Raw genomic sequence first — 9,738 nt, forward strand, 5'->3', positions numbered from 1 at the left:
ATTGAGGTTTTATTGATGTTTTGTTTTTCCCGATTTATTCGTATAACCCATTAGTCTACATAATTATCTAGCGGTTTTCCATTACTTGTACACTTATGTTAATGTATTTTATGACCGTCTTTGTGTTGCTTATATTTGTATCATGTTGTCTCCCTCTATAATATATTTGTATCATGTTGTCTCCCTCTATATTTTGTTATATATATGCACACATTATGTACTTCTTGTTTAGTATTAATTTGTACCCTGATATGCTTAAGTAAAGCGAAACCGGTCGGTTCTTAAATTAATAAATATCGTGGTTTTAAAACAAAAAAGTATTTTATTTTATTAAATATGTCAAACCACAAAGTGATTGCTTTCTACAATAATATAATTTAGTTCAGTGATGTTATTTTTCATGTCGGAAGGAGGCCCTGAAGAAAATAATTTCTCTCAGAGCCTGTGTCATCTTTGAGAATGCTGTATAGAGGGTCTTTTTTGAGGAGGAGGGAGTGAACCTGTCCTGAATGTCAACTGTACAATTTCTACCCAGAATTAACTTAATTGTACGTTTTTTGACTAACCGTACCTTGGTGTTCTATTTTCAATAAACTCTTTAATTATGTTTCAGATGTGAAATCTATACTCCGCTACAGAATGTTTTGCCCAAGTCTTGTAAAGATGCAAAGGCACGGAGGTAATAATAAAATCATTTGAGCCCTTTACTGTTATTTAAAAGGTCACTTGAAGTGCAGTTATAATCAATGATTTTATTTTTTCTAGCTTCCACGAATAATCTGAAAAGGCATTATCTAAGGATTATACTCTTAAGGAGAATATAGAAAATGTAGAAAGGTGAAACGGATTTAAGATTTTCGATGAAATGATTGTGTTGTGAAATATTTATTTTGTTATTTATTACTTTATTTTTTTTTACAGTTTTACCGTACGCGGTCTTGTTGTAGAGTGGTATATCTAACTGTCATGGAAAGTTTTTTTCTGAGCTTTAAGAGAAAGGTTTCTTAAAGATACTGGAGTTATTCTAGGGCTATGTTAGATTTTTAACATCGATCACCGTAATGCTTGCCTTCCTGAATAAATCTAATTTTATTTAATCATTAACGGCCAAGATATTTTTGACAATGGTGTGTTTTTATCTTTCTGTATTCCAATCATTTAGCTTTGCTTCTAGGGTTGTGCCCCAGTATTGCTTTTTGGAGACTGTAAACGGATCTCTCGGCATTTAATGAAACTGCAGCAGAACAAAGGCTGTTGCTATATTGACGTTCATGGTATGTTTTGCTCAGATTGACGATAAGGTTTCCAGATCCGCATTTCGCTCGAAGCATGTTTAGGGTAATAAGTTTATAGTTTAGGGTTCTTTCACCGTATTTATGGGAACATTTCAGAACCACCAATCTTTCATTTTGAGTGAATCTTGTGTTTGTGATTAAATTATATTTGACAATTTAAACAAATAATATTTAGAGAAGTTAAAAATAAAATTGAAAGTTCACTGAAAGCTTAAACTATTAAAAGTAGTAATTTCATAAAAATGTAAATAAATAGAGCCCCTTTCACATTTTAGAATGTAATTTTATGTTGCTTACATGTTTTATTACTCTTTATAATTATTGAATTGTTTAAATGAATAAAAGAGTATTTCTCAAAAAAAGTGTACATTTTGGAAAAATAAAGTGTGCCTACAAACAGTTCAAAAATTTCACATGTTTTTAATTAATCATACAAAAAAAATATGCACCATTTTGTAGAATAAATATTAGGCTTTAAAATATCGAAAAATAAACATTACAATCGTATCAATTCGCAAATATTTTAATTTTTTTAAAAATATCGATTTTTACCTTCCATACAAAATGAAATTGCCACCCTACCCACCTCATTTGTTTATACTTCATAAAATGCGATAATAACGTTATAATATGTGATTTTTTGTAAGTTTTAGGGTCTTAATTAAATGTAGTTTCTGTGAAAAGGTAATTTTCTATGGGGTTTCATAATAAATTAATAATTTATGCACAAAAAACAAAATGAGACATCACCATTTACTTTTTAGTAACTACTCTTTAGTTACGTTTTATTAGTACTTCCACCGTAATTTTTTAACCCATTTGTAAAATTTAACATGGGCAACACTAGCCTCTTTCTGATTAATTGTTGGTCTGACTTCTCCGCCATAACATTAATTGTTAAAATCAGTAATAACGTGTTTCTTTAGTGGGACCACTATTTCGTAACAGAAAATATTTTAGCCTTTTTTCACAAAACGGTAAGTCTTTTTCTACTCATCTTTTTGTAACATGTGCGGTACGAACATTGCTAATCTTACATATTAACACTTTTAAATTTTATCAAACCATTGACTTTTTATAACATAAATTCTTATTACAATTTCGTAACGTTTGTTATGAATTTCGTAACGTAACGAAAAAGTTCAATGTAAAGCTGAGTGTACACAGTTACAACGTGATTAAGAAAAGTAAGTATATTGTAAGTGTGTCTAGCATTTTTATGAAAGTCTTATGTAAGTTTAGTAATAATGTAATATATTATGCACAATGCACAAATATACATATGTATTTAGATATAATAGGAAAAAAATAAATATTATTATACCATAGAGCAGATCTGTTGATGGCGCTGAAAAGTAGGTAGGTTGTAATACATAGGATGCGCTGGAAATTCCTGATGGTCAATGGCAGAGCAGGTGTCGTCGGACTTGTATGTTTTATCATCGCGATTATATGGCATTATACATAATGACAAGTACTTGAAGATCAAGCTGAGCCGTCCAATACTGGTTTTATTTTAAATAAGCTTGAGGCACTCATACACACTATCCGTTCTACAGGCGCTCTATACAATATTTATAAGTGCCTTAAGTTTTTATAAAAGCTTATTTAAATATAAATTTATTTTTATTTACTCTGATAAAACCATAACTACAGCATAATTTTTTTTTAGGAATGCCCCCAAAAACCAATGCCAAAAATCAAAACGCTTACAGAGAAAGACTGAAAAAGGAAAATACAAATGAATATGAGGAAATACGAATTAAGCATTTTACAAAAGTTATAGATAATATCAAAAATAAAAAAAAGAAATTCTTACAGAAGAAGAAAACGAAGAGCTACGGGCAAAGTGGAGACAAGCCAATGATAAAAGAGCTGAAAGAAAGAAAAAGGCTAATCCTACGACACAAGACAATAATACATTTGAACGTAGAAAAAATAATAAAAAAATCCTAAAGGAAAGACTACAAAAGCTGACTGAAGAAAATACTCGATTAAAAAGTCGAAATAAGAATTTAAGACAGTGCTGTAATCGGATGAGAAGGCAAGTGAATATTCTGAAAATATTATTGCATAAACAAACTAAGACTAATAATGATGCTATTCCCATCGAAACTGGATTATATAATAAATCGGAGATGTTATAATAGGAAATAATAATGCCATAAAAAATAACACTGATATTGAAAATATGAATAGTGAAAATGAAGATTCTAACAAAATCAAAGATAAACCATGTGGAGTGACTATCTTAAAAACGAAAAATTGGAAAATATATATACAAAAAAGAAAGTGGTTTGTAAGGGCCTTATCTCTAAATCTCTATCACTAAATGACTATATTCATGCGCCAAAGCGGAGTGATAAACCAAAGACTGAAAAACTGACCAAATGTGTCTCGGAAAGATTTCAATTATTATAAAGATGAGGAAGAAATTTATAAAACGCTAATGGATAGTGATTCAAACTAAATACTTGTATGTTATTAAATTTTTAATAGTTTAAACAGTTCCTGTTCTTTAATTTCTTAAGATTTGTTGAATATTGTGTTAGGTACTTCAATTTGGGAGCTGATAATTTGATTAAAAACATTTATTTATACTCCCTTGTTTTTTTTTAAACCCCTTTGGTATAACAAAATACAAATATTTGGGTCGTGAGTTTATGTACGTTTGTAGTATGTACAATAAATAAAAAAGTAAAGGATAATTACTTACATTTAAAAAAGACGACAACTAATTAAATTGAATAAATAATAAAAAAAGTAAAATAAAATTTGCCATTGTGTAAACAAGCCTTATGTTTACTATTTAGTTACGTCTTATGACTATTTCGTAACACTATTTCGTAACTACATTTTCGTTACGTACATTTATTTTGAGAAATACTCAAATAAATAATTACAAAAAAGTCTTCTGATTTGTAAATCCTCGGGAAGCACTAAGGATCTTTCTATCTATCTTTATAATATAATAAATTTGATGAGCATAAAAATGTAAACGTGTATATAATTGATATAAATGTACAAAAGTAGATATTACACGTGTATAAATATTATATTGCGCATATTATACAAGATGTCGGGGGTAAAGTGCACAAACTTCGGGAGGTGATTCTAATTGATAGTACAAGTAAAAAAGAAAAAAAAACTTTTTTTGGAATTCCAACGTTTTAAGATAGTTTTCGAGTAAAAAAGTTTAATTTTTTGTATAGAAAAAAAAACAATTTCTTCTATGGAAAATAAATTTTTGTGGAAAAAATTTGGAAATTCGAATAATTTCCATTTCATTTTTACTTCTTCTAGCATTTAGAATAACCTCCTGAAGTTTGAGCACTTTACCCCCGGACACCCTATAAAGATAACCATATAAGAAAAACCTTATTGATGTAAAAATATATTTATTGATTTTATAAAAGTTATAAATTACTTTTATAAAAGTGATAATAGTATTTTAGTAAAGTAAAGTAATTTTTATACCTATTCAAATAACTTTCGTAAATGTTTTTTGTAAAATTAAAAAAAAATAATAATTAATTAAATCCGTAATAAAACCCATATTTTGAGAACCATCTTCATTTCGACATCGTTATAATTCGCTCGGTGCTAACTAAAAATGGTTCTGTTTTTCTAAAATTGCAATAGATGTCGGTAATTTAATTTCGTTATTTAAATTATAATCCCCAAAATTATTCCTAATACGAATTCAGACACCTCTGTCGGATTCTTTTAACACTAAATATTGTTTATTTTGAGGGTGTTGCCCAAATCTAAATTCTTCACGCGGAAAGCGGGCCCTTAACGTTCACTAGATTTATTGTTTGTTCTCTGCGAACTTAACCACTTAACCTTTGATTTGACTTTTTGCATCAGCCTTTCCCCTCTACCATGGAGGCCGTCGAAATTTTACTTTTTGTTTTAAAATAATATATATTGTATTCGTTTTAATTATGCTCTTTTTGGAATAAATTCAGCATAGGTAGATGCAAGTTATTTATTTTCACCGTTTTTTTTAAGTCTATGTATCCATAAATTATTGATGTATCTAATGTAGAATATTTTCATTTGAGAAATTTTAGGTTGACGAATATAATGCTTAAATTCAGTATTGGTAGATCAGAGTTAATATTTTATAAGAATAATTTTTAAATATATGTAGCTGTGAGCTGTTCCTTGAAAATGTCTAATACTGAGATTTGTTTGCCGGGGTTCGAACCCGCGATATCTATTGTATTTGTTTTAATTATGCTCTTTTAGGATAAATTCAGAATAGCTAGATGCAAGTTATTTATTTTAACCTTTTTTTTTAAGTGTATGTATCCATAAATTGATGCATCTATTGTAGAATATATTTAAACCTAGCTGTGAGTTGTTCCATCATCATTTCTAATATTGAGATTGGTTTGTTGATTTGTTTCCAAAAAATTTATTTGTAAATAAATTTTACAAAAATTTTAGATGTGGAAATTTGATAAAATGTATGTAAATTTAATAAAAGTACATATACCTAGTTTTGTAAAAGAACGTATTAGTTACATTTTGTTAATATATATACATATTATATTTAACTTAATCAAGTTTCTTTTTATTAATATTTATATGTACCTATTAATAATTCACTTTCAGAATATTTTTGTTTGGATTGTAAATAAATAAAATCAATTCAAATTTTATAAATATTTACTTTTATTAGCGTTCCCCATAGTTTGAGGATTGTCGATAATATTGAGTACGCTGCCGGCTCGGCCGCTGCTGGCAAAATAGAATGGACGGTATTCATCCACCAGGTAACAAGGTATTAACAAGCGTATGGAAGCATCGGCGAACGGAGATCTCGCTGGGCGCTTCTTACGTATTGCAAGCACCGCGTCATGGCAACAATATTTATTTCAAATTACTTGCCTCGTGCAAATCAGGCCAAAATATGACGGTGCAAGGCGCTCGGTTTTAAAATTTATAAAGCACAAGAATCGAAATATTTCCAGCGTTTATATTCCTCTTAAATATGGAAGTACAGTACTTACATTTATTAATAACATTTGCTGCACACGATTGGTCCTAAAGGAGTTCAAATTTTTAATTCATTCGGCCTCACTATTGAGAAGAGCACGCTGGAAGGCATTATTCTACTCTTCGATAGACTGGATAGACACTTCATACCTACAGTGAATATTACAGTGGAACGATTCAAATTCTTTACCAGGAAGCAAAGAAATAACGGTCAACAAGCTGTTATTATTTGTCTATTTTGTCGTGACAAGCAAAGTGTTACAATAATAATGTCGAGTCAAATTCTGCAAATGCAGAATGCTACGGATATGGTTGGCGAGTGGAAACGTTTTAAGCAATCATTTCTTTTATATATTATGATGGCGAATAACTACAACGAGGAAAAGGAAATTCAAAAAGTTGCAAGATTCCTACACACAATACTATGTTGAAGACACACCTGACACCATGTTATATTGTGGTGAAATAAGAACACGATTAATAATTGTAATCTGTACTGTATTGGTTGACAATTGACATTACACGAGCCTACGCCGCCCGGGCTTGCGGAGCAAAAGACAATCTTAATGATATACCTAGTGTTACCATATCCAACAATACCTACTTTTTACTTGTATATATTATTATCAAAATTAAATTATAACTTCTTGTAACTGTAACTGACCGGACCTAAGTCCTCCATCACAACACAAGCAAGCATTTTCGGCTTTCTGTGGTGGTGGTAGGAGTTATTGTTGGGTTATTCGTAACCCGGGAATGTTTGTCTTTCTTTAAAAAAAAAAAAAAAACTTGACCACGACTACGTGACCCCCCCCTGGCGACAAAGCTGGATCCGCCCTTGCATATACATATTTATGAATAATTATTTCGAATAACTTGGCAGGTGCGGAAAGAATTGCTATAGGACGGTAATTGGTTGCCTGACACTTGTCACCATCTTTATGTAGAGGGGTAACTTTTGACAGCTTCCACAGTTTAGGAAAAATTCCGTTTTTAATCGTAAGATTAAATATATGTAGAAGTGGATTAGACAGTGGTTCAGAACAACCCTTAATGACGAAGGGTGGAATGAAATCAGGGCCAAATGATGTTTTTGGTTTCAATTTTCTTATTGCTAAACTGAAATCCATGTTATTAACGTTTTCTATAGATATGTTTTGAGCTTTTGTCAATCCAATCTGTCCTGGTACGTAAGAATCAAAATCAGCTTTTTCTGGATTATAGACAGATTGGAAATATTTTGCGAAAGCTTCCGGTACGTCAGTTCCTTTGTAAGTACAATCATTCAGAATAATATGATTTAAGAGGCCTCTGTCATTTTTTTTGTCAGAAACATATTTCCAAAACGACTTTGGATCGTGTTTAACATTATTCTCTACCTCCACAATATATTTTTTGTGTGCTATTGAAATGCTATGTTTAATTTTTGTACGATAGGATTTGAATAACTCGTGTTCACTATCCAAACCTGATCGTTTCCACCGTCGATGGTATACAAGCTTCGTCTTTATGTCCCCGATAATCTCACGCGAAAACCATCTAGGATAGTTTTCATTTCGCGGCGCTTTTTTTCTTAGAAAACATTTGTCAAAATACGCGTATAGGGTATCGTAGAAGTACTTAACTGCTTCGTCAACATCGGAGATCTCCAAGATAGCCAGCCAATTGTGGTCACGCAATTGGCTGTACAGCTTCTCAAAGTCTCCTTTGCGGAAATTCCAACCACGAAAGTTATTTTCTGAATGTAAACAACGACTTTTCAACGGTCTGTCATGATCAAGACTAATTTCTGACACAAGTGTCGGGTGATAATTATCTTCTTGAACAAGACAGAAATCGGATTTTTTTGTAAACATACTAAAGTTACTTAATACTAGATCCAAAGTACGATTACATGAGTTAAGTACTGTATTAAACTGCTTCAATTGAAAAAGTTCCATAACATATAAAAGCTCAGTGTTCACTGCACGTGGATTTTGTGAAGAATTAATGTTAAAATCACCAATCACTAAGATTTTTTTATCAACAAGGTAAGTTAAGTTACTAATTAAAGTTTCGAAAAAAGTCGTGTAAATATGCGTTTTTGAACTGGGTGGGATATAAACAGAACAAATAAATAAACATAAGCCTTGAATTGTGACTTTGACCCATAAATTTTCGTCTCCCGTTTCCAGATGGGAAAGTCGTTCGGCTCGCATGTTTTCTTCGTTTAGTAAAGCGAGCAGTAGTCCACCACCTCGTGTTTGTTGAGTGCTTCTGTCTTTTCGGAAAACTGTGTATCTGCTGTCGAAAATTTGCGCGTTAAATATCGAATCGTTTAGCCAAGACTCAGTAATCACGATGAATTTATGTTCTTGGTTAAGAACATTTTCTAGAAATTGATTCATCTTAGACCTAAGTCCTCGCACGTTCTGGTATAGTAGCAGTCATTTTGATTCGGTCGGCTTTTTCGCGTTTTCTTGACCTGAAATGCGTTTATTATAATATCTAAAATGACGGACAACCACTCCTCGGGGCCATAGTTCTTCTTTTAGTAGAAAATCTATGTTCTGCTCGTCGACTCCTATTTTAAAGGATGAGTATTCTTTAGAAAACGCCATAAACTTTTCAGCATTACAGCTGAGAGCTGTATTCGTTTTGACATGGGAAATGACTTCCTCCGTCGTCGTGTCGGGATCTAAGCGTGAAACGATAATAAATTTTTGTTTGGGTATTACTTTAATCTTACTCGAGTCATTGGTTCCTACGACTAAAATTTTGTTTTTATTGCGTAAGGCGGCACTGTATGATAACAATGGGCAGGAGGGCGGCTCGGTGCGGGGGGTTTGCTTGACGTTAACGCCGCTGCTCTCAGCCGGTGTAACCGACTCGGAGGCGGGGGCGGGCGCAGGGGAAACGGTAACTGGTTCACTGCTGTTTGCCAAACGAGGCTGGCTGACTGCAGGTGTGAGAGAGATGGTATCAATATTCTCACCTGAGTTTGAATTTTGGTTGATTTTTGTTTTCGATCGCGTTGTAATCACCTTGTCATTCGCACTGTAGGTACTCCGAAAGACTTCAATACTCGTAACGAGCCGCGAAATGATATTATTTTGAGTGATTATTTCATTCGATAATTGCCGAATTATTCGCTCCTGTTCGAGATTTTTAGTTTTCATTGACGATAGTTGCGTGTAGCAATCATCCAGTACTGCGATGCTTTGCTTATTAGACATATTTATTATTATTATTCGTTAACAAAATACGCGCGACGAAACTGTGTGCGTCTTAACTCGTGAATTAGTAATAACTGATCTAAAATATTACGGATTACGGATTACGGCACCGGCCTATTCTTACCGCTTATTCCTATTATAAACGGGCCTTAACTCCCGCATGACCTTGTAACCCTGATGGGAGGAGTTATCCTTTAACCAAATTCTTGAAGACAAAGCTG

At 32.1% G+C, this 9,738-nt stretch overlaps 1 long non-coding RNA gene across 1 annotated transcript; it reads left to right on the forward strand.

The window, feature by feature from the left end:
• Positions 1 to 433: 433 nt before the first annotated feature.
• On the forward strand, positions 434 to 1,582 carry LOC149414385 (uncharacterized). The gene is made up of 3 exons (XR_016304092.1): positions 434 to 679; positions 766 to 837; positions 922 to 1,582. It is a non-coding gene; the product is annotated as an uncharacterized LOC149414385 (long non-coding RNA).
• The last annotated feature ends 8,156 nt before the right edge of the window (positions 1,583 to 9,738 follow it).

Source organism: Hesperophylax consimilis, chromosome 20, assembly GCF_061612785.1.
Source record: "Hesperophylax consimilis isolate HC1 chromosome 20, BYU_Hcon_1.0, whole genome shotgun sequence".
In the NCBI taxonomy this organism is placed as follows: domain Eukaryota; kingdom Metazoa; phylum Arthropoda; class Insecta; order Trichoptera; family Limnephilidae; genus Hesperophylax; species Hesperophylax consimilis.